This window comes from Esox lucius, chromosome 20 (assembly GCF_011004845.1).
Source record: "Esox lucius isolate fEsoLuc1 chromosome 20, fEsoLuc1.pri, whole genome shotgun sequence".
Lineage (NCBI taxonomy): Eukaryota > Metazoa > Chordata > Actinopteri > Esociformes > Esocidae > Esox > Esox lucius.
The window spans coordinates 36219086-36245871 of record NC_047588.1 but is presented as its reverse complement, the minus strand read 5'-3'; the positions used below and the strand labels follow the sequence as shown (position 1 = coordinate 36245871).

Genomic DNA, 26786 nt, shown 5'->3' with positions numbered 1-26786 from the left:
AAGGAAACACAGAACCAAACAGGTGGAGGCAGGGTTGGGTGGGTGGATATACACCCGTATGCTAGTACAATCATCAGCGAAACCCGGCCATTTAATGGACAATTGTGAAATCTGATACTGTGATAGGAGCTATCCGACATCAGCGGATGCTTCTGCGGCCAATTACCACTTGGGTTTCCTGGCTATGCTAATTTATTATAATAACAACAACAATGAATTGAAAAGAACACAGAGGCCATGACCTCTGTGTTTTCAATAGTAGATGAAGGTCAGCACTTGGTAGAGAACAACCTTTTGCATTTGACTGTCGCCCCAAATCCTTTGAATAGGCTTTGATTGAACACAGGCCCCAATTTGGTGCCCTGTTGATTTTGACCGAGAGTTCCAGGATCGCAGCTTTTTGAGTGCCATTTAAAACAGGGAGGGACAGGCTCTAAGGACTGAGGTTTTGTTCACACTTTATTTTCCTAATGCATTGCTCTGTTTTGCTCCATCATTTCAAGCTTCAGTCGTGTATGGACAGCTGGGGTTAACTAGGGTCTTAGGTTTGTGCAGACATTTGCCAGCTCTCAAAGTAGCAGTCCTTCCACACACAGCAATGTGAAAGATCACATGTAAAGAGGAATGTCAAGCCGTTAAAATATCTGCTGACACCAATAGAAAATCTTTGATGAGAATCTTTTTGCTGTGTTTCACCATTTATTTTTGATCGCACGATGGAGAACCGTGTAGTTCAAGAAAACACAAACCTGACAGTCCCTTAAAACACTCTACAAGACAGAGTATACTAGCCAGAATAAACGCAAAAGACACAGAACTGTCTGGCTGTAAAAGAGAGCATAAACCATCAAGATAAAATGTGATAATCAGAATACTAAAATGAAACCAAGACGATATAATGGCTAGAATACTCACTGAGGTATAGAACACTTCCTGCGCATGACGGTCAAAGCATGAAGCAGTACTAACTGCTAAGCCCAAAATAAAGCAATTAACATCACTACACTACAACAAACAGGTTAAGGCCATCTGAACTGGGTCTCTAAAAAGTCTAAAGCAAGGCCGGCATCCTGACACTCCAGCACTCATCCTCATTAAAAGAATGATCATTAAAAAAGGGGGCTGCGCTGTATCAAGAACTGACTAATGTAAGCAGCATGGCATCAAAAACATTAACCTTGTTTAATGTATTTTTCATAATAGTCAAGTCATTGTTTATGGCCCTTGGACATGGTACATAAAGTAATGAAGCATACCAAGAAAAAAATCTAATCTAAATGATCAGGCTAAATACTGCTATAAATTGCTGAGATGTTATCCCTTTTACCACACATATTCAACAAAAGTTAAGGAGCAGGGCTTGAAATGACTGGATAGCCGCATGCATGCTAGCTACATTAATCAGTAAACTGGCTGGCTGGCATTGGGATGGGTAGCTACTGCTGATTACAATGGACAAATATATAAACACAACATGCAACAAAAAAGTTTCTGATTCACAGTTTATAGAAGGATCAGTCAACTGACAAATTAATTAGGCCCTTATATATGGATTAGACATCACTAGGAATACGTACGTATGGAACATTTCAGGTAATTTCTTTTTTTTCAGCTCAAAAACCAGGGAAACAGCACTTAAGGGTCGCTTGCTAGCTTCTAGCCATTCCCAAATGTGTATGTTTTTTAATCTAGTGCCCTGACATCATTGTCAAACACACTAGCATCAGCAATAGCATTAGCAGGTGCTATGGTGGCAGTGCTACGAGTAGGTTCATTTTCGACGTTTGGCTTCAAAAAACGCATTTACTCCCAGCAAGTATGATTGCCACTTGTCACACATCTAATCCAATCACCACGCTTAAAACATTACTTCACCTACTGTGGCTAAAAGACGACAGGGCCACTCTTTACTGAGTGTGTGCAAAGGCACCTTGGAAACCCTCCTACATCTAATTAACTTGTTGGAGATCAATATCAATCCCCAGATTGATATCTCTAAGACATGGAAGTTCTCCAGTGGTTAATGCAGGTGTTCCAGGGCATTTGTCATTAGTACATTTTAATATTATGGAAAATTACTAAATAAAAGATTCCATATACTGGTGTGTGTGTGTTTTACTATCTTAGTTATATCACTACAATCGTAAAACAAGACAACATTTGAATTGAGGACAATTGGCCGGTCCTCACTTTGACAAGAAGCTTCGTCTGACTTGGGGTTAAGTTTAGGGCAATAATAAGGGTTCAATTTAGGCATTAAGGCCTAGAGTTTAGGGTTTGGCTTAATTTTGGTGAAGAGGACATTACGGCTGCAACAACTAATTGAAGATGTACAATGTCGATAACAAAAACAGTTGGCAACGAATGTCACTATCGAGTAGTTGGGTCTACACAAGATGCAGCAACAACAATAAAAAAACTTCTGAAAGACGGCTGAGATAGTGGAGATATCACCATAGCGGTGAACAACTTGAGCACGTTGTGTGTGTGTGTGTGTGTGTGTGTGTGTGTGTGTGTGTGTGTGTGTGTGTGTGTATTTGAGCGGCTCCGGCTAGCTAACCATTCACAACGTTACTGATGAATTGATCCATTACTGTCAAATATGGCTAGTTCTATATTTCTCCACAATAAAAACGTTAAGGTATTTAAATGCAATACCATATACAGTATCAGTCAAAAGCCTCTCAAACAGCTTCATGTAGTAGCTTACCTGGAAGGCTTTTTCAAAAGTTTAGAAAATGATATTATGATAACCCAGTTTTTGCACATTTGTATTTATATTATAACTACAGCCTACAGTTGTTTTAATGAAGGCATTTTAAAGGGATGAGAAGTACGCACGCACGTAAGTAAAAAGTTAATAAAAACCTAATGCATAGATGTGATTTAAACACTAAAATAGCAACATATCAGACAAAATATCAAATGTTGAAACTGAGAAATGTTAGTTTCTTAAAAAAATATGCCAGCAACAGATTTCCAAAAAGCTGGGACAGGGGCAACAAAATACTTGAAAGGATGTGTTATTCTAAAAAAATTTAAATAAAAACTGGTGGAACATCTCACAATTATTAGGGTAATTGGCAACAGGTCAGTTACATGATTGGCTATGAAAAGAGCATCCCAGAGAGGATGAGTCTTTCAAAAGTAAAGATGGGGAGGGGTTCACCACTCTGCGAAAGACAGGGCAGGCAAATAGTGCAACAATTTAAGAATACCGTTTTGCACCAAAAATAGTTTGGTACATAATTTCTCATCACTTATGGTACGGCCTAATATATATATAGACCACACCACCCAGCCCTAGTGTGCCTAATAATAACAAGTGGCCACTGAGTGTAGGAAAAACACAGATTAGTAGTGAAATTGGCCTTCACCACCAAATTATGAAGTCAAATTCCTTCTACTTCATTAACATTCATTCCACAAAGACGTATAACAAACTAAAATCAATTGTTCAACCAAAAAAAGGCACAGAAAGAGTCAATAGGTCACAGACTGGCATTTCTTGCTGATTCTACAAGTCCAGCGTATTATAGGTAAGAAGCTTGGGTTCTGTGTCAGGTAAAAGGTGAAAATGGCACAGGCTTCTGCAGGCTATGTTCAGTATTTGGAGTACTTAATGAGAACGCACACTCAATTTCTAGACAACTCGAAAGGCCACAGTGGGTATTGTTGAAGAGTGTGTGACTGGTAAATCAACAATATCTACTTTTATGAAGACCCGGCATGTCAGCAATCTAATTCTAGAGTGCAAACAAATCTTTGGTTATGAAAGATTTAGTTGACTGAGGACAGTAGTATAATAACCCTTACTCACCACATGTTGCCTGGCCATTACATCGACCGCAGGTACAACAACAAAACACACTATCGGTTTATACTTGGAATATACATGCATTTCAAGAACTGTAGGGGCACTGTTTTGATTGAGCAGAATCTTTTGTTCAATACTCGACTAAAACCAAGAAAGCAAATAAACATGTTTGAATGCTGTTATGCCAGAATATGGGACATATTTTCCACATTTCAGCATGTCTTCCACCTGAGTCAACAGTCAGTCCTGAAACTGAAACTGCAAGCAAATCTTCGAGGTAGGTTTTCAGCTGTTTGTACTTGAAGGCTGAGCATGTTTTTTCAACCATGCTATGCTACAAGGCAGGAAATGTTGTGTTAGGTCTTCATGTCACAAAGTGGAGAACACAAAGCTGAAAAAGGAAAGCTAGAAAATAGGTCTTATTTTCTGTAGTTCTAAATGGATTCCGGCCACGCTTCTTGATGAACCTCGTCTTTGAATGAAGCAAACAAAACGAGAGGAATTTGAAATGACTCTCACTGTCAGATAACTCATTCCATATGTACGGAAATAAAACTTCATGAACAATGACGAGCGTGCAGACCTGCTTTGGCTCAAGTATGTATAGGCGGCCCTGCTAACATACATCTGCAATCTTTTTTCACATCACAAACCAATAGCAGTCCTTTCCACATGTCAAGGAGATGTTCAAATCACATTTCATTTCAGGTATTTTTGTTCTACATAGAAAAAAAGCACCCAACTGTCACTAGGATGGGGCTGTATTTCATTCTGGCTACACCACATGACAGAAAATCTGATAATCACCCACCTTCCATGGCTAATTTATAAGCTGTGCAAGTTTACGTATCGTGATCCAACATCATGACCCTAAGCAGTCCCAAAAAACAACCCCCCCCCCACATCCAAACCACCATTACACAGAGACTGTCGCATTTTATCAATACGCAGCTGTTGTGCCCAAAGCGTTGGGTAATCCACTTTCAGATCAGTGAAATTGAATTTAGACCTGCATACAGTAGGCTCACAGAATATCAGAGCCCTTTACATGGACTGGCATGTGGCAGCGAAGAGGGGTTAACAACTTCTATTTCTTGATGGAATAATTTGGCTAGCTGGCTGCTCTGCCAGGTAACATAATGGGGACCAGTAAACACTTAGTGCCAGAGGAAAAAGAAATGTCTACTTAGATTTCTGACTGTCATTATAATGGGTTTGATCGATCCTTTGACCCTAGTTGGAGACAGATATTCTCGGGTCTCAAACCAGTAATTGTGTTACTTTGTATGCATGTGGTATGCATAAATCAAGGGTTATCACCTTCAGATATTACAAAACTGGTTTGAAATAAAATCTGACGTGCCATTGTGACAATATATGTTGCTTTTAAAGTGCTCAAGTCAGGGTTAAATCTTACGAGCAGCAAATCGGTATGTGTGCAGGCTTTTGTTCTAACCAAGCAGAGGGAGATGTATGTACTCCAAAAAGATTGTAATGGAGCCACCACAGGTTTGACCGACCCCCCCATCCCCCCCCCCCCGCGACAGCCACTGTAACAAAACAAACAAAATAAACACTATCACAAATACATTTCAAAGCTCACAGCATTAAAAAGTTACAGGTAAACCCTAACAGTCATTGCACTGGTGTGTCAGCTAAAGCTCAATTAGTGCCTCAGAGTATGAAACACAACACCCTGAATAAACAACAGACACATGGGAATTATAAATGGCTATGCATGACATTGATTCAAATCATTGTTGAAAAAATTTGAGAAATAACAAAAGTGCGTTCTTTTTGTTAATGTGCAAACATTACATAATATCCATGGAAGTAAACTTAATAAAATGGACATAATTATCACGCTATCTAGCAGTGACAGTCACGCAATCAAATTATGTTCGGTCTGTCCACTATCAATTGGAAAGCATGGAGTTTATAAGGCTACAGATGAAGGAACTAATGACACATTTCACCAGGCATGGTTAAAGGGCTGTATTTCATAATTTGAGGAAATAAATAAAAATCTGACTCGGACATAGGATATCCCAATGATAACTAGTCTATTACCCACACTGTATCTGCCAGTTGTTGGCTAGAGAGCGAGTGTCCAGACCACATTTGCCATAGGTTTTTAGTGCTAGCTTGTTTTAGAGAAATTTCCTGCATTGCTGACCGTGGTGTTTGTGTGATTTATCTGATGTTATTGGCTCTCTGAATTGCTGTTATGCACCTGGCCACTGGCTCCTATCTGTTACTTCGATTTGAGCTATGCCCTGGATTACGATCCTGGCCGAACAAATACTACTGCCTGAATAATAACTACCTACTCTCCTCTGATATCCTTATGCCAATCTAGTTGCCTTAACCTCCGTTGTGAGTCACGTCGAAACCGGTAAATCAATTATACTACCGGGAGCAACATTATCTCTCTCTGGTTTTACTCGGGCCCTGGTCCCAATCCATCTGGTTCTGGTAAGCATGAAAGCTTTGAACCTGGAAACATCCATGCAGTCACCTCTCGGTCTCTAACTAAATAACTTTGCTCTCCGCAAACAACTACAAAGAGGCCATGCTCCATAAACTAATATCTGGCATGAAACTAAAGCGGCTCCATCCTAATGGAAACATTACAACCACCTGGGCATTCAGCAGTTGCTTCATCCATTTCTGAACTTATGAATGATTGAATGAAATGTACCAATTGATGTTTGAGGAGTATAAATAATAAATGCCTCATGAACTAAGTTCAACAGTTGTACCTCATCAGAATCCCAAAATAGGCTTTAAAATGTAAGTGTAAACAAACATTATACCACCTCAGACACCATTACAACCAGTGCATGACATTAACTTTTTGGCTCACCACTGTGGCTAGTGGTTTTCCAAAGTTACTAGCCACTCCGCATTTTCACTAGCCACCATATTATATATATATATATATATATATATATATATAAGGGGTGGTACGCCAACCCTCGCACTCTACCGGACTCCCCTCTGTGAAATACTTTATATAATATGTGGCTACACATTGGGAAAAGACAAATCTTATTAAAAATTAAATCTGTCCTGTTGTCCATGTCCAAGTGAGCAGGTGCAATGTCCTCCTAAATATCAACCAAAATATATATGCAATATATTTATTCTTAACATAGTCCTACAGCTATATTATTAATAGCAGTCAATATTATTGTTGTTATGCTATATTCTTGTTAATATTGACTTGCATAAAAACGAAACAGAGCTGTATATATTACAGCCTTGTCACGTAATGTTTTCCTCCATTGCCTTGACGCCACATCGTTAATCTCCCCATCTCTCGACTTCCTTCAGCTGTACTAGGCTCTGCTGCTGTCGCTGATCCAAAGTATTCACGTTATTTACATTCTTAGTGACTTAAATATGTTAATCGTGTATTTTTCCCCCCGCTGTACATTGAATATATAGCCCAATGTTTTTGGTGGCAGTACACACCCTAATCCGATGATCTTTTTAACAGTCATCTTCATTTGTCTGGCGATCTCTCTTTAAATAAATCTGTAATGTAGGCTACTAGAAGTCACCAGAAAAGTTTAACAAAATGTATGCGGACTGGATGTAGTTTGAGGTTATTACGTTTCATTGAAATATTTTGACATGCTTGGGTGTAAAAGTAAACTATGATCCACTTGTATTTCCAAAGTTACTTATCTCCGCAATGTCTGGACCCGTGTGGTTCCGTTTGCAAGGCTGCCAGATTTCCATTGACGTTACAGCTATAATGAAAATGATGTTTCAGATCCCCCCCCCCATCCACCATTATAACTATGTAAAGATAGATTGCAAAGTTCTGAAACCATATATAATAAATAGTTACTGACTAGATTGCTTCAGAATGGTTGCTTGTCTGTCATCATAAGTTTTATTTTATTAAAAAAAGGCTTTAAAACATTGCGCGTGAATTGTCATGAGAATGCATTGGTTGAATGAATGTTTGTTTCCTGGCTATTTTCTCTGTCTTCTGTCTTACCTCTCCAAGTTTTATGGCTTTTGAGGAGATGGTGCCAGGCAGAAACATTTCTCTAGAGAGCGTAAATGTAAATCCTTACCCTGGGGGAGGGTGTAATTGGGTGAGGGAGGAGGTAAATGTTTTGAATGCCAAGAGAAATGAGTCTTCGAACGGTCACACCTTCTGAGGTTTTGGTCTCTTATATAGTCAGGGTGCTTGTCTTTCAAGATATTTTTTCATAAAATTAATGAAAAAATGTCTGTCTGAATAAAGCCTTCCTGGTCCACTCTCCCCTTGTTTATTGTTGCTAACTCAATACTTCCCCAGAGAGCTTTAAATGACCCAACATGTTGACCACTGAGGACACATCAGAATCACTATTATCCACTCATACTGTAGCTTCATATCAAGGAATCGGGAGACTTACTCAACATGCACTAATCAGGCTTTTATGGTAAAGTGGCCAGAGAAAAGCCACTCCTCTGGAAAAAGCAAAAGACAGTCTGCTTGGAATTTGCCAAAAGGCACCTGAAGAACACTCACCCAATGAGAAACAACATTCTCTGGTCAGATTAAACTACATTTGAACTCTTTGGCCTGAATGCCAAGCATCACATCTGGAGGAACCCAGGCACCACTCATCACCTTGCCAATACCATCCCTATGGTGAAGCATGGTGGTGGCAGCATAATGCTGTGGAGATGTTTCTTAGCGGCAGGGACTGGGAGACTAGTCAGGAGACAGACAGTACAGACAGATTATTTATGAAAACCTGCTCCAGAGCACTCAGGGCCTCCGACTGGGGTTCACCTTTCCAACAGGACAACGACCAAGCAGACAGCCAAGACAACACAGGCGTGGCCTCAGGACAAGCCTGTGAAAGTGCTTGAATGGCCCAACCAGAGGCCAGACTTAAACAGGGACACGCCCCATCCAAATTGACAGAGCTTTAGAGGATTTGCATACCGAAGAAGACTCTAGGCTGTAATCACTGCCAAAGGATGCTTCAACAAAGTACAGACAGAAGGGATCTGAATACTTATGTAAATGTGAATGGTATAGGATAGACGACAGACTACAGAGAAAATTACACAAAATCTACTTGAGATAAAAAGACTGAAATGTGCTTTAGTAGACATATAGTACATGTATGTGTAACATGATTTGTGTTACATGTTATACATTTTTAACTGAATCATTTCTTTACCATGCAAGTGGATTAAGAAGCAACTCTTATCGACAGCAAAAAACTGGGGGGAATTTTACAGGGGGAGGTGGAGTAATTAGGTTTAACTGGGAGAGTAGAAGCAATTAGGGTTAACTGACTTGTTCAGGGACAGAACAGAATAGTTTTCACCTTGGTAGTAGGAGGATCAGAACCAGGGGCACTCCAGACACTAGTCAAAGGCCCTAACTATTATGGCACCTTGGCAGTAGGAGGATCAGAACCAGGGGCACTCCAGACACTAGTCAAGGGCCCTAACTATTATGCCACCTTGGCAGTAGGAGGATCAGAACCAGGGGCACTCCAGACACTAGTCAAGGGCCCTAACTATTACGCCACCTTGGTAGTAGGAGGATCAGAACCAGGGGCACTCCAGACACTAGTCAAGGGCCCTAACTATTATGGCACCTTAGTAGTAGGAGGATCAGAACCAGGGGCACTCCAGACACTAGTCAAAGGCCCTAACTATTATGGCACCTTAGTAGTAGGAGGATCAGAACCAGGGGCACTCCAGACACTAGTCAAGGGCCCTAACTATTATGCCACCTTGGCAGTAGGAGGATCAGAACCAGGGGCACTCCAGACACTAGTCAAGGGCCCTAACTATTACGCCATCTTGGTAGTAGGAGGATCAGAACCAGGGACACTCCAGACACTAGTCAAGGGCCCTAACTATTACGCCACTTGCCGCACGCAGGGTCTGGAGGAGTAAAATATACAAACGTGATAATAATCAAAAAGGCAATGTGATTTTATAATATGGAAAAATCCACAAAATAATATTGCCAATTATTTTTTAGGACGAATATGTGTCTATGGTAGATTGTCAATATATGTATATTATAAATGTAAAACTGATATTTCAGAGACAATGAAGGTCTCAGCATGGATATGGGCACCCTAGGTCAACACCAACATTTGCATAAAGATCTATTGCAAATCGTATGAAGATGTAACTAGCGTAGCATAATATATTATCAGAAAAAACATGAAAGGCTGCTTTTAGCACTACTAAAAGACTTGACTATAAAAGGAGACTTGGAATTTTGGCTTTTCCCAAACTTACTATCTGTGGTCAACTTAATTATTTTAAGTGATTTACGACTTTTACTGAAAACAAATGCACATCAAATACTGTGGCACAGTAAAAAAAAAAACTGAACATGAGAAAGCATAACTAAGTAAAGAAGAGTAAATATCAACAGTTATTATGCCATCAATTTTCAGGAAGAGCATTCATGCCGAATAAGTAAGTGAAATGTGGGAAGACTGAGTCACTTGAAAATATACGCAATGGAAAAATAGATGGGAGAAAAATAAAAGTATTTATATCCACAGGGTAATTTGAATCGTGTGGAGTGCAAAGAGCTGACTGAGCAAACCATTTCTGGTAAGGCATGTGTACTTTTCTAAAAACTCTGGGCAAAATCATCAAATCTGTCATGCGGCATCACCTGGGAGCCCTGATGATTGCTTCCAATCCCCAGTATAAAAATAAATTATAATTGTATTTTACCAAGTAAGTTGACTGCAAAAACATTCTCATTTACATCAAGGAACAGGGGAATAGTTTCATGGGGTGGAGAGGGGATGAATGAGCTTGTTGGAAGGAAGGGGCTGCTTATAGAGCCATGCTGGTATGTCGCCCAAAATTTGAATTAACCAGATGAATGACAGCCATCCCCTTCTTCAGCAGGCCATTTTCATCAACCTGATCCAAGGATTGACACTAAATATTTATATGAATTCACCTGATGGTTCCAGAGATTCAAATCCCTTTATTGCCTTGCAGAAAGCATTTGTTGAACTGAATTATTTTAAATCAGGTACTAGTAATTAAATGTAAAAGCCTTTTGAAAAAGTATCAGTTAATTTATGCATACATACATACCCATTCACTTGAAGATCTATGTCCAAACTTGTGTGGTACTGCACGTTGAATTTAAATCTTATTAATCATGTTTCTGTTTAAATAGCTAGGTATCTACATGGGCAAAAGGCTTTCCGTCAATAATACTAATAACAATGATTGTATAATTAATACACATAGTTGGTAGGAACAGGTCATACCTTTCGTTAAAAAACAGAAAAATTGTTCAGTTGACATTCCTTCCAGTCCTGGACTAAGTTCTACATAAATAAAACTGGCACTCAATTGAACACGGATCTTCATTGTGTATTATGTTGTTTTTCAGATCAACAAAATGGTTGAATTGTTTTGTTAGTATATTCTGTTCATTTATGCATTATAAAATTCCAAAGGCCACTGTTGTAAGTGTATAAATCAATACAATGGTTTAAAAAAAATATATATAGAGAAAAAAACTAAATAGGAGCTCTGTATACACAATGTATTAACAACTAAAAAACGAATTCAAACCATGAGGTTTCTATACAGGCTATAAGTGCCTCACCTGGAAATTGCCTGATAGGGGCAAGCATTTCAAAGGAATATTTCAAAACTATATGCACGTTGCTTACAAGACATCATTGGTTATGAAAAACACATTTCCCAAAACAAGTCAGCGCCACCTTGTCCACATAGATTACATGATTCCTCGGAAGACTGAAGTGATTAAACAATCAGCTCCCCATGTGCTCTACTTTGTATTCTCATAATGAATATTCAAAGCAATTGTAGTGTTGGCCTACTTTCCATATGTCAAAGCAACATCTGATGAAGATGTGTAGGGTTCAGCGGGAACAGAAGTATAATACATATTTATGGAGCTCTGCTTTATAGAGCATGATATCTAATTAGATGCTTTGTTAGATTATCAGACGGGCCTTGATAATAAAACACCTTTCATCCTACTCCAACACGCAAAATGTGGGCGTACTTAGCAGCTGCAAATGGCCGGCATTCTTCAGCAGATATAAAAGATTCATTAAAAGACTAAATGGCTGCACTTAAATCGGCAGCTCAAGTCTGATCTTTTCTTCAATAATTGGTCTTTCAACCAATCAGCTCTTTGAAATGTTTCATGTGAAGAGCTCTGATATGATTGGTTAAAAGACCAATTAGGGAACACAGATCTGAATCAGCTTATTTGTGGAGAAGAGGTCTTTAAGATAACAATGGTCTCCCCTGACTGTTTTATTGTTTTGACCAAAATACCCCAAACACAATAGCATTATTCAAATAAAAATTATTTTGTGCAATGAATTAGGGTACATAATCATTTCTTTTTAGCTTAAGTTTCAAAACAATTTAAAGTCCCTTGTGATTCCATCAGATTTTGAACTAGAGATAATTTATCTTATGGGGATTATATTAATACATTTTCAATAAAATGGCACAAATGCTTAACAGTGTTAACACATCGTCATAATGCAGTATTGGCTGCAGACCGATGGAAATATTAATGAATTAATTAAGTTTTAACACAAAGCGTGGAGACAGTGAAGGGGGTTGGAATAAAAATTGCTCAAAAAAATTAAGGGAACACTTAAATCACACATTGGGTCGTAAAACGAAATATATTAAAGTACAGTAAAGATTTTGATCTTTTATGTAATTTGTTGAGAACAAAATGACATAACGGCCAATGGAAACAAAAATCACAGACCAATTGAGAGCTGGATTCAAACTCACACCAAACATCTAAGTAAACCATTGAAATTGCCCTGTGCCACGAGGGGGCTTAGGCCCCTCAGTTGAATTTTCCACCCCCCAGTTTAACGTTTAAATACTCTACAGAAAGATTTTCATTCTTTTCTGCCACCTCAGTCACTTCGTCCTGGGGCCGGGCCTGAATTGAAATCACAGGCTGTTCCAAGTTGCGTGAATTACATCACGGTAACTCATAGTGACTCAGCAGTGAGTATGGCCCTCACGTGCCTGTATGCCCTCCCAACAACGTCTGTGATCCCCCAAGACACGGCGGATGGTGTCCTGGGGGGAGGGGGGGGGGTCACCTCCCAGCCCGGGATCAGCGAGTTCCTGGACAGTCTGTGGCGCTACTCGGCGGCGTCGGATGCAATGATACATAACGTCCCAGAGGTTCTCAATTGGAGTCAGGTGTGAGGAACATGAGAGCCAGTCAATGGCATCAATGCCTTCATCATCCAGGGACTGCCTACACACTCTGGCCACATGGAGGCCGGGGCGTTGTCCTGCACCAGGAGGAACCCAGGGCCCACTGCACCAGCGTAAGGTGAGACAATGGGTCTGAGGATTTCATCCTGGTACTTAACAGCAGTCAGGTTCCTGTTTGCTAGCATGTGGATGTCTGTGTGACCCTCCAAGTATACGCCTCCCAAGAGGCACCGCCACACCGGTCATGCTGGATGATGCTGCAGGCAGCGTAAGTTTCACCACAGCGTCTCCAAACTTTCACATCTGTCACATGCTCCGTGTGAACCTGCTCTGAGCACAGGTGACAGAGTCATGATTGCTTATGCTTCCAAACTGGACAGATTGATATCCCTGAAGTTTCATTGGCATGGTGTTAGTGTGAGGATTACGTGATCCCTTGGTTTTTTTGGATTCCATTGACCGGTTACATCATTTTGTTCCCAATGAATTACACAACGTACAGTCAATATTTATTATATTTTGTTCCCGATGTGATTTATGTGTTCCCTTCATTTTTTTGAGCAGTGTATTTGGTTGTGGCTAACATCTTTCAGGAAATCTACTGTTTACAGGCCCCCACCTGAACCCCATTCAAACCGCATTTCAGCCTAAACATCAAAAGACAGTACCTTCACCTGCAGAGGAGTGATTCAGTGGGTTAAATGCCTGCACACCCTGTAGCTGTCCAGATAAGAGGGGCTGATATGTGTTTGATAAACTAGCCTAGCGTAGCAGTTATTGTCCTTGGTACTTTAATCAAGAAAACAATAGGCATTGGTAGAACAATGGGATCATAGACCAGCACCCTTCTATTTAGATTTACATTTAGTTGCAGACAGTTATTATGGTAAGTTATGGACAGACATTGTATGTGTATAAATAAAATTATATTATGGGCTGTGAAAATTTGCATTTATTTAATTCCAAGTCAAGCACTGTCCATAGTTTGCAATAAAACAAACTGTCTTTGCACTGCTTTTTAAACAGAAGTGTGTATTAAGGGCAGCACTTGAACACATTCTAAAATTGAGAATAAGAGAACAATCACAATTACAGAAGATTATGCATATATACACATACATACATATATATATATGTACATGTATGTATATATATATATATATATATATATATATATATATATATATATATATATATATATATATATATATATGTGTGTGTACACATTCAGTATCACAGTGCTGCATGACCACTGTCTTTTTATTAGTTTGGTACCGATATTTTCTTTTGAGTTGTTTACATTAACCTTAAAACTAAAGCTGTTGACATCAACCTTACATTAACTTTTATTTTACCCAACAGACTATGCTCAAGAAGAAAATACATGCAAAATGAATATTAAATTGTCTTTTTGATACATTGTTTAGGCACAAAGCAAGTGCAGGTAAGAACTAAACATACATAGTTAGACAACAGACAATGACAGAGTTGGGGGTGGTAAATGGGCTTTGTATTACCACAACAGACATGTTTCCACACATTCAGTTCAAACACTTAATTACAGCCACGGTCAATCATTTCAAACCATTGGTAAACTCCACTTCAGCCAGACCCCACAGTTAGAAAAACAAATCTGAGGGGGTAGTAGCAATTTACATGGTTTTTGTAATTTTGGCCTGTAGCCTATTGGGTCTATTGGGTAACCAGCTCCATATTGGATGAACTATAGAATCAATGTAACCAATTCGGGAGCCTTTCACTGAGCACATTAGCATTGCAGATTTGACTGTGTAGTCGGTGGAAATCCGATTACCCGTCGCTCACGCATCACAGGAAGCTCCACATCTGGGGGAGCACCACAGGGGCGTGAGCAGGGAGGTGGGGGGGTTAGTCACCATATCCTATAAGTACACAAATGGATGGGAGGGCTGCCCTGAGCAACCTCTGGGATCACTTTGTCTAAATAAATTGGATTGGCGGAGGCAGAGATGGCTGGAGGCTGGGACCTTTGGCCGGCGCATGCCATTATTACGGAGCCTCCGTGACGACCAGAGACCTTGAGACCGGGCAGCTGGGGAGGGCCGGCTGGGGTGGACGGCGGAAACCATGACTAAGGCCGGAGAGCTAGAACAATCCCTGTTAATACTGTACCCCCTGGGCAAGCAATTAGCTTAATGCCCACATAAGCAAAATATAAAAAGTAGCCTCCTTTTGAGGTTTCTAATAACAGCATGGGGAATAAAAAAATATATAATAGGCTGCACACACGCTGTACAGATCAGTGGTATCTCTCTGAGAAAGCCGCTTTCAGTCACGTACATAATGGTAAAGCGAGTAATAGTGCATTGGTACATTCCAAAAGGAACAAACTGCTGTAAACACTGCAACAAACATTGCATGTAAAAGGCGATGGGTGTGAAGTCCTGAAGAGATGTGGCCAGGAAATGCAACTGTCCACAGAGCCACACGTTGAGTTAGGACAATTTGCAGGAAGTAAATTCAGTGGGCAATGGTGAGAAAAAGCCAACTTGATGCATGAGTTTTCTCTAAATGTCTTTGACTATCCTTGGCTACACACCTTACCTTGTGCGTCACAATCCATCTCCTGAGTGGACATGATGCTTGATAGCACATCCCATTATATTAACATTTTCTGAGGATTAAAGATGTGTTTCACCAGCTGTGAGACTGTGGCTATTGCTGGTGGCACAAGCTTGTAAATCTCAGAGAGGTCCAACAACCTGATTAAAGCTCAAATCTACTTTGACGATGTAACGCTAATCTTCACAACAGTTGTTGCATTTTGAGATATTATCTACTCCGATGCAATTGGGGTCTGAGTTCTTTAGAATAGGCCGTATTTTATTGTTGCCCACTGTATTAAAGTGTTGACCTCTTTGGGAGTCAGAGACTGGTACTCGAAACTGCATCTTTTGCAATGTCATACAACTTTTGACAGCTTGGTTTTCCGGCAAGCACCCAAAATCAGAAATGTCAGAGAAACTGAGACTCGCACACTTATTTGGCAAGTAAAACTTAATATAACTCAATATATACATTATTTAGGTTAAATATATCTAGATTTCCCCTTCAGAATGAGAAATTAAAAGGCACAAATCCAAGGGACGAGCAATGTGTCTAAGAGGCTTAGTCAACTGTCATTAAAATGTCACCTTTTCCTGCAAACATCACAGATATGATATACATGGCTAAAGGCCCTGACTGGAAAACAGCTGCCGGGAGGGCGCTTCATGAAATATATCTTCACTTCTCAAAATAACCTTTCATGAATTTGTTTACGCTGTTATATCGCAAACACTGAGCACACATGAAGATTGTTTAGGGAGCTCTGGAGAGAGCTAGATGTGAAGACAGGCTGTAATCAATAGTCTCCAGGATAGGTCCAGAGTATTGGTTGTTCACAAAAGCTTTCTTACCGGAACCTTTTTTGAACGATTAGGATCCTGTTATCTCACTCATCTAATGGCCCCAGGAACCTCATGAGTGCTGTGTTGTCACTGGTGAGTGGGGGTGGGGGCAGAAGCATTTAGGCTTTAGGGAATACTAAGTGGTTTACACTATTCAAACTGAATTGATGCTGTACCGTCACCTGCCATTGGTCAGTACATTTAGTGTCTATTTTTGTATTTCCATTTCATACATAACTATTTTTTCTGTTTTATACATAACATATGCTAGAAGAGCAGTGGGCACTGGTTTAGTGAGGCAGCAGCTTGGACCGCTGTTCCACCTCAGACCACATCTCGAGTCAATTATCCAGAAAAGATCCCCAGATTCCAGTAATGTTTCAATAACCTCCCGTGAACAAAACCTCAGCAGAAACCAGACAGGCACACATACACCGCCCACCAGAACCCCCCCCCACCAAAAAAAAAGAAACGGGAACGAGCCAGACGGAAAAAAGTCAGTGACACTCTGTCATCTACCTAACAGACCGTATTGAAAGGAAAACATGTTGCATAAGAGGAAAACCTGTTTACAGGCTGAGAGGAAGTCAATCTTAGTGTTCCACAGTTGAATTAGACAACCTTAGCTATTTCAGTAGAAACCCCGGATTCTCTTGTCATCAAGCACACCTGATGATTTTCTATAAAAAAAGTTGTCATACCAGAGTCATAAATAGGTGTATGTGGATGACTCTATTCTATTGCAAGGAGATCATATTTTAGCAGGACAATATGCTTCAAACTATACTGTATTAAAGACAAAATAGCATTCTCCTTAATAGCATTAATGCCAAAAACAGCCCATGTATTACTCTCATTACATAGAATTTCTCTAAATCATCTTGGGAAGGGGGAAAAATAACAGAAAACAGTGATTCCCTTAAAAAGGAGCGAAATCTGAGCTTTCCAAAGCTAAAATTACTCCCGAAAATAGCATTAATATCCCCAATAGTATAAAAAGAAAACTGCACACGCAATACCCGACTGCAAGAACAACAACAACAAAAAACAATGCACAGGGGAAAATTTTGCCTTTTAATCTGAATATACAATTTCAAGCAGAAATAGCCAACATGAATAAGTGAACATTGTTTCTATTTCGAGTTGATGTTAGAAAAATTTTATTGTCTTGGCTCCCTGGCTGTACACCAGTTTAAAAGGTTGATGAGTGACTGAAGTAACCTTCCCGGAGCTGTGTGGGAGAGCTGGGCAGATCAGCTCCATCAGACAAGTCAACTGAATGAAAGGACTGCAATAAATATTCTACAAGGAGATGAATGCATTCTTATAGTCGGACAACACAGATGAAACTGAGCTCCATTTCATATGAAATGTATAGTGTCAAGTAACATTTTTGGCTAGTTGGTCCAAAGTGGTACAGTGGCCTGGGTTACTGCCTGGAAATACAACTGTGTCTTTGTGGACAGGAGTTTGAATCCTGATCACAGCAAACAAAAACAGACCAGAGCCTATCCATATTTTAAATGGCAGATAACAATAAGGCAGACAACTGTCATGCATTGGACGTCTGATGCACATTTGGGTGTCAAGAAGCACTTTTACTTGCCACACAGATTAAAAAAAAAAAAAAAAAAAAAGTACAGCATGCATGGCCTGCTTCAGGTTCCCCCAAGGCTTCTCAATAGGATTGAGATCTGGACTTTGACTTTTTGAACCGTTCTGTTATAGCTTTGATTGTTTGTTTGGGATCATTGTCTATTATAAAGACTAATGTCCGGTTCAGCTTCAGCTTTTTGAGCGTTAATCTCAAATCGTCTTAAACAATTCACTGGTACAATATGAAATTTACAGGTGCTGGTCATAAAGTCTGAATATCATCAACATTTTTATTTATTTCAGTAATTCCATTCAAAAAGTAAAACTTGTATAACGTATACATTCATTCCACACAGACTGATATATTTCAAGTGTTTATTTCTTTTAATTTTGATGATTATAACTGACAACTAATTGAAACCCCAAATTCAGTATCTCAGCAAATTAGAATATTGCGAAAAGGTTCAATATTGAATACACCTGGTGCCACACTAATCAGCTAATTAACCCAAAACACCTGCAAAAGCCTTTAAATGGTCTCTCAGTCTAGTTCTGTAGGCAACACAATCATGGGGAAGACTGCTGACTTGACAGCTGTCCAAAAGACGACCATTGACACCTTGCACAAGGAGGGCAAGACACAAAAGGTCATAGCTAAAGAGGCTGGCTGTTCACAGAGCTCTGTGTCCAAGCACATTAATAGAGAGGCAAAGGGAAGGAAAAGATGTGGTAGAAAAATAAAGTGTACAAGCAATAAGGATAACCGCACCCTGAAGAGGATTGTGAAACAAAACCCATTCAAAAATGTGGGGGAGATTCACAAAGAGTGGACTGCAGCTGGAGTCAGTGCTTCAAGAACCACCACGCACAGACGTATGCAAGACATGGGTTTCAGCTGTCCAATTCCTTGTGTCAAGCCACTCTTGAACAAGACACAGCATCAGAAGCGTCTCGCCTGGGCTAAAGACAAAAAGGACTGCTGCTAAGTTATGTTCTCTGATTAAAGTAAATGTTGCATTTACTTTGGAAATCAAGGTGCCAGAGTCTGGAGGAAGAGAGGAGAGGCACAGAATCCACATCGCTTGAAGTCCAGTGTAAAGTTGGTTTAAGGACCATGGTATCCCTGTTCTTAATTGGCCAGCAAACTCGCCTGACCTTAATCCTATAGAAAATCTATGGGGTGTTGTGAAGAGGAAGATGTGATACACCAGACCCAACAATGCAGAAGAGCTGAAGGCCACTATCAGAGCAACCTGGGTTCTCATAACACCTGAGCAGTGCCACAGACTGATCGATTCCATGCCACGCCGTATTGCTGCAGCAATTCTGGCAAAAGGAGCCCCAACTAAGTATTGAGTGCTGTACATGCTCATACTTTTCATGTTCATACTTTTCAGTTGGCCAACATTTCTAAAAATCCTTTTCTTGTATTGGTCTAATTTTCAGAGATACTGCATTTGGGATATTCATTGGTTATAATTATAACCATAAATATAATCAGTTATAATCATCACAATTAAAAGAAATAAACATTTGAAATATATTTGTCTGTGTAATGAATGAATATAATATACAAGCTTCACTTTTTGAATGGAATTACTGAAATAAATAAACTTTTTGAAGATATTCAAATTTTATGACCAGCACCTGTATGCTAGACTCAATGACGGCAAGTTGGCTAGGAAGGAAGGAAGCAAAACAGCCCCAAGCCATAACCCCACTGCCTACGCTTTACAGTTGGTATGCTTTGACTCAACTGTCCAGAGCACATTGTTCAAGTAGTTTGGGTATTTACCTAGGTTTTATCTGGCAAACAGGCAGTCGTGCGTTGTTATTCTTTCTCGAGATCAGAGGCATCCTCCTGACCTCCCGTAAAGTCCAGGTTTGCACTATTTTTCTGACAGTTGACTCATGCACTTCAATAGTGATTGGGGCAAGAGGCCTGTGGATCCCTTGATGTTACCCTGGGGTTCTTAGAGACTTCTTAGAGCATCGCATGGCCTTCGCTTGGGCTGAATTTGGTGGGACGACCTGTCCTATGCAGACTGGCAGTGGCCTGGAATTTTCTCCAATTGAAGATGATCCATTGGAGACTGGAATGACGTACTCTGAATTGCTTCAAAACGGCTTTTGTAACCCATTTTAAATAACACCAGTTTTGGTGCACAGAATTCTTATTTCAGACCTTTTAAGTGAATGTACTGTAGATGTACTTACTTATTCGGCACAGTGAAATTGCATTTTGGTTCGTTTGTGTTACCTTTATCACTGAATGTGGATGGAACTTAGCTCATTATGTCCAAAATACTTACAAGAGGTTGTATATTATTTTTCAAACAATTGCACATAATTCACTTAACTTGGTCATTGGCCCATTAGCGCCACAGTAAACGCATTACCCTATAACTACGAAATGGCAGAATTCAGCATCCACAGAGTATAGAAGTTGAGAGCTTGGACCGCCAGATCACATTACATACCCAAAATAAGTATGAAGCTTAATGGGCAACTGATTCAATTGAGTGGGACAATACATTGGAAGATTTTCTAAATATTTTACACAGATTTTCGTAAACTTCTTGTGTAAATAGTCTGGTTTTTATATATAATTGTCCCTAATCTGACATTTTTGGTTTTGTTATTTTGTTATTGTGCATAAGCACACCAGGCAGACACCATATGCATTAATTCAAAACATCTTACCGACTCACACAAAGAAGCCAAAAAAGGTTAATCAAAGCAGAATAAATGACACCTCTGCAATGAATAGCAATCAAGAGTGTGGATTCACTTTGATTCCACTTTGTTTACCTAAAAATCTGGGCCTAAGTGTGAAGAGAGCAGCAGGGTGCGTCCCCCACGCCAAAATCCATTATTACTGTGGCTAGATATTGTTTTTGCTAGCTTACATTATCACCTGCCCCAGTTGCATCTTAACCAACATAAGAAATATTCAGAAAGCTACACTTTTGGGTGGGCAGTGCAGGCATTTTATTTCTTTATATGCTGTGAATATAGATAATCCACTGACGTATCTCAATTAACATCTCTTAGGTCCTTCAAAGCAAGGTGACTCTCATTCAGCTATTGCTACACCTTACGCAATCAAGCCATTAAGTTTGAAGTTCAACTTACAAGTAGTAAGACATCGGTTTTTTTCATTAGCATGGGGGTGGGCATTCGAAGGCCACATTTGTTGAAATGAGACTTTAATATCTCAGGGATGCCTGGGGACTGATGGAACCCTCCAACGCATCTGCTATTCAGCAGCCGTTTGCGTGAACAGAAGGAGCCTGCAGCACAAACGAACCCCAGATCTCTGCAGGGAGGCATTGTTAATGCATCGCCCTAGGGCGCGCTCCCTGGCCTCCCCTACGGTCCTGCTGCCATCCTCGCGTATCAGAGACCCAACCAGCTGACAGAAAAGTGTGGCCGAAATGTGGATCGGGTGGACACTAAAGACAACACATGACTTTCAATGTCCCATCAGCAGGTAATCACAAGGCATTATGTCGCACCAACACAAATGGAACGTACCAAAATATAACCCGTCGCGCGGACGCAGAGGCTCTTCCATAGTCACTATTAATTCCATTATGTGATCAGACGCCCTGTGAGGAAGAAGGTAGCTCGAGTGCCTACTAAAAACATTAAAAGAACAAACAGTTCTAGAAAGCATAGGCAGTGTGTGAACCGAACACCATAAAGACACAAAGCAGACAGCACAACAACGAGACCTAGAGACAGCGAGAGAGACTTCAACACCACCTACCAAATTGAGAGAATTACAGTATCAAAACCAAATACCCCTAGTTTATAGTTCAAGTTGTGTTACTTGAAGATACAGGGCAAATCCAGCATTATGGATGTGACATTTGGACACAGAATCACAACTTTGATGTCCCTCGACGCCTTCGGGATGTAACATGAAAGCAGTTGCTTTCCGGTAGGTCCTGTGATTGAGAGGAGTCGGGCCCAGGGGTGTGAAGTTGAACGACAAGGCACTGGATTGACAAACCACCCTTGCTGTCTCTGCCTGGCAGGCCCCACAATGCACTGGGCTATTACAAAGGATGAGTCACTGGCTTACTCTCACTCGTCCATGTCATCCCTAAGAGGGCGCCTCATAGGATTTTCACTAGGGTTGTGCTACGGTTCGATAGCCTACATATTGTGGACTTGGGGCCACACTTAAAAAAACAAACAAGTAAATGCAAATGCTGCATTAGTTGACAGATGATTGCAAACTTATCCAGGAATAGATTATGAGCCCTACAATGCCTGAGAACACAAGTCATTTCTCTTAGACAAATTACAGATTATTTTAATAAAGAATTTCATTAAATGTATGCTCCGTAAATGAATGTAAGAGGCTCATAGCTTAGGTCAGAAGATAACAATAACATCAACAGCGGTATTCGAGACATGGCCCCAGACAGGGGGATCGGTTATAATCTACACTGATTTAAATTAAAACTCCACCATCTGTTATCTTAGACTGTTCTTCCCAAAAAGGGATCATTTAAAATGCAGCAATTCGGATGTATGTTTCGATTACAACATGTTCCAGTTGTTTACCTAGAATTGCCTACAGTCTCTTTCAAGGCAATTCAATCATAGCCAAGTCTATTGTCTATTCTATGCATTTGAAAGAAAGAAAAAAAAAAAAAGTCCCCGTACTGAATGGCTCAGTACAAATACCTTTATACCTCTACTTTGCCACACTCGATGTCAGCGTGTTGAGTCAGTGCCAAACTCTGTCTGTTCTTGTGCCCATCAGACTTGCAGAGATGAGAGAATTAACTGAGTGGGTAGAGCTACTTCCTGCCTGGTGGTCGCTGTCCAGGGATATATCTTTGAACAGAGCCACAATGCTCTACCAAACTCCACTGTCGCACCGTCCATTTTGCAATAGTTCATTTCTGGCCAGTGTCTAGAGTCTGTCCTGATGTCCTATCGGATCACAGATATGCTCCCTCTAATTCTTCCCTACTCACCTCACTCACTTCCCTCCAGGAAGACTGGAACCCGAGGATAGCACAGGACTAGTTGGCCTGACAACTCCATCTGATCATCTTGCTGATCTAGATTCTGCCTAGTGATTCCTGCTGTCACTGCCCACAGGTCAAGTAGCTGTGTTGCCATTTAAAAACATGCCTATGACAGCCAACTGACATTTACATTGTCTCTGGGGGATCTAATCTTATTCTCTATCTATAACCACAGTTGTTTTTTTTAATGGTAGGTTGTGAAGGGCCAATAGACAATCGGACAGGCCAGCCAACTCCATTCTTTCTAGGTCCTGGCTTTCTAGTGTTCATCTTGCCACTGTACTTACATCTTATTGCTTGCTCTACTGGGTTTTAGGCTATTTATCTTTTAGTATGATGTGATAACTGCTGATAACTGCTGCATTTGAAAAAGTTATTTGAGATATAGATATATATATATCAAGGATGGACCAACAAAGAAGACTGTTTCTTATTTATGAAAGACTGTACTTCCATTGGATAAACGCCTCGTTTGCATAATATTGACCATGGCCCAACTTCTTGACGCGCCGGAACAGCTCAAACGGCCACGCTGCCTTCCCGATACGCTTCGCACAACAGTCAACAATGCCTTCACGTTATTCATAGAAAATGAATTGTAACCGTGCAAGGCAGCGTGCGCGCCGGACCAGTGGGCATCTACATGAAACACGACCATTATACAGCAGTTTCAAGCGGGCACTGCATCGAATACAACTAAGCCATATCGTACAGCCATCGGACGCATCTCTCTACAAAATAAACGGAAAACGCATGCTTTCCGCGACATTTTCGATTATGATATTGCACTACGTGATGTTGCTAAAACGGAATATTGAGTCAATATATTGTGCACCCTTAACCTACAATGAACGCTCCAGAAACTAAGATATACGGAAACAATGCGAGCATAACACAAACGAGGGTACATTTTACATTTGATGTCCAGAGCTGAATTTTTTTGTAAACGGTGACGCAGCGTTGGCTACCTTTCTACTTGACAAGGTTATTTCACCTCATTTTGCTAGTTGGTTAGATAGATTTCCTTGATTATGTTCACGTTATTACATTGATGATGAGAAACACTTATACTACGTAGAAAACATTTGTATGAGCGCAGATTTTTTAGAATAGGTTTCTCCAAAGTATTTAGTCGATAAGCTAACGAGCTAAGCTGTGTCCAAGCTGACACATTGATTCCATTTCTTGTTGGAAAATAGTGTTACAAACTGGTGTTCTCTGCAAAATGTTAAGAAAAACAAAAAAGGTTTAGTGAAACAATCCACAATGTCTATGTGTAAGCGAATATTGCTCGGAAGAAGCAAATATTGTGTCTTTTAGTGAGATTTAGCCTTGTGCAAACTGGTCGAAGTGCGCATATTATTGCTCCATCTAGCGCTAGATAGCCATCAACGAGTCTCTGGAGTATGATGATGCATCCAACACAATAGTTAGCCCAGATTACGTTTTGATATATGTTTATGGAAATACAGGTGTCGGGCTAATGCATAATCACAAGACAAAACAGATCAAAACAGCACACAAACCAGACTGAGGTGTGGAAAAAACAAATGGAACAGAGTGAGATATTGTTTTAGTGTGGGTTTGGAAGAAATTTACCTGATATCCGGTACAACATCACATCTTGTGGGCAAACCTCTTAGAGTATGAATTAGGTTTTTGGAGAAGGTTTGAATCTTAAGCAACTTGCTTGCCACACTGTAAGCAAAAGCTGCATATTACAAAAGCTGGAACATCAAGGCTCAAACATGGACTGGGGGGTGCTTTTTTCATCTTCAGACAATACTGTCCTGAATTAAATGTTTTATTATTGAATCGGGTCAGAAACCACTAATTTGTTATTGGTTTTAATAGACTCCAGCGTAGTGTGGAACTTCCGCTTTTGTCTAAAAGTCGGTATTGCAGTTTCCGGTTCACTTACTAATACTCATCCACATTAGTAAACAACTAAACTCACAACAAGATGAGTGATGCTGTTGTACGGAGAAAAAAAAAATATATATATAATGTACGTGACTCATTTAAGTTTCAAGGTACAAGTGGGGCATCATTTTAATCAGGAGAATGTCCTCTTTAATAAAATATGGCTTGCACCATTCAATGACTTCAAACTAGAAATAGTCAGAAAAGGCAATTTTCTGATATACTTCCACGTAACGCAGGTTTAAGAGCAATACCATATAGGACCAGATGTTTACTTCCTATGCCAGTTGTTATTTTTCAGTTTCGTTGTGAAATTAGGTTACAGTAGTAAAATAAAAGATGAGACCTGTTTTGGTGCTTTTTTGAGGCTATGGAATTTTAAGCTTAATTCAGGTTAGAAGAGGCTGAACGAAGGTTCGTTTCAATTCACTTGCTATGGGGACACGCTAGCGTTCCAGCTCAGCCAGCGTTCTTTTGCCGTTTTTGAGGCTAGAGTAAATTTTTACGCGTTCTATTGTCCTGCCTAATACTACACTAAAAAGGAACACGTCACTAACTAGCTTAGCCGATAGCCGGCCGGCACACCACAGTAAACTACTTACCCTCGTAGTTGTGCAGATAACTCGATACGTAGAGTTTGAATCCCTTGTTCCACTTGCTTGTTGGAGCAGGGGACCAGGCATCAACAATTCGATGGACATCACTAATGCTTATTTTAGGCAGGTCTTGGAGACCTCTACTAAAAACTGAAATTTTGGGCGATGCAGGTGATCGCCTTAAGTAAACTGGAAAATTATATGCCGACATCTGGCTAAAGCGGAAGTTCGTCTATACGCTTGTGCACAGAGCCTATTGTCAATAATCTGTTGAAGATGGAGCAAATGCACACAACTTACAAATGCACAAGGTTGACAAAATAGGCCTACACAATACAAAAATGCACATGCTTCTGAGGATAAGATATGATTCAGCCACAACATTTATGCACATTAAGAAGGTTAGGAATCAAAGAGTAAGCCAGTATGGTCAAGTAGGAAGCACCAGCAAAATACAAAAAATTGGGAAATGCAACAGAACTATCACAGTAATGTTAAGTAAATGACAAGAGAAGTATAACAAATTCAATCACTATCCCTGGATGCAAGTTGCATGATTATTCAAATTTACATGAAAAAAAAACGGGCAGCGTGCCATCCTGCCCGGGTGGTGTTTTGACCAGGGCAGTCAAACGTTGCCGAGGCGGAAGACACCGGGCGACAAGCGGCTGAGACAAGCACATAGAGTAGCAGACATGTCAATTCAGGCTGCAGGCGCAACGAGCCGGTGTCATTACACATTCTGGGTAACAGACGTCCTGTCTCATTCATCCATTTCCGGATTCATAGCGCACTTTGAAAATAATTTTGTGACTGGCCAAAAAATGCGTTGTGACTAACTTGAAGTTTCTTCGACAATCAAATGCATCATAATTCCTGATCATGTTGATATTACACAACAAGGCAGAACACAAAAAACACCAGGGTATTTGGCCCTTAGTATGTCATCATTATGACTAACACTGTGGGACAGCTGTGAGTGGTAAAACAAGCTCTGTTAGCCCTTCCTAATGGCCATGCAAAATGGATTGAAATGCCTCGACTGGGACTTGGCCCGCGGCTCTGAAATGGCCAAGTCACAAGGATTCTAACATAGAAATGTACAATATAGTCTGCATTC

The 26786-nt window shown here is 40.2% G+C and overlaps 1 protein-coding gene across 7 annotated transcripts in view; it reads right to left on the bottom strand.

Moving 5' to 3' along the window:
- gulp1a (GULP PTB domain containing engulfment adaptor 1a) overlaps window positions 1-26786 on the bottom strand; it is a 95610-nt gene that overhangs the window by 33917 nt on the left and 34907 nt on the right. The window contains exon 1 of one of the 7 annotated variants that reach the window (XM_010884409.4): window positions 24747-24945. The exons of the other annotated variants lie outside the window; for them this stretch is intronic. The gene's annotated coding sequence lies outside the window, so the exon portion shown is untranslated. Of the gene's footprint in view, window positions 1-24746; window positions 24946-26786 lie in introns of those variants that run through there. 7 annotated transcript variants of the gene reach the window in all.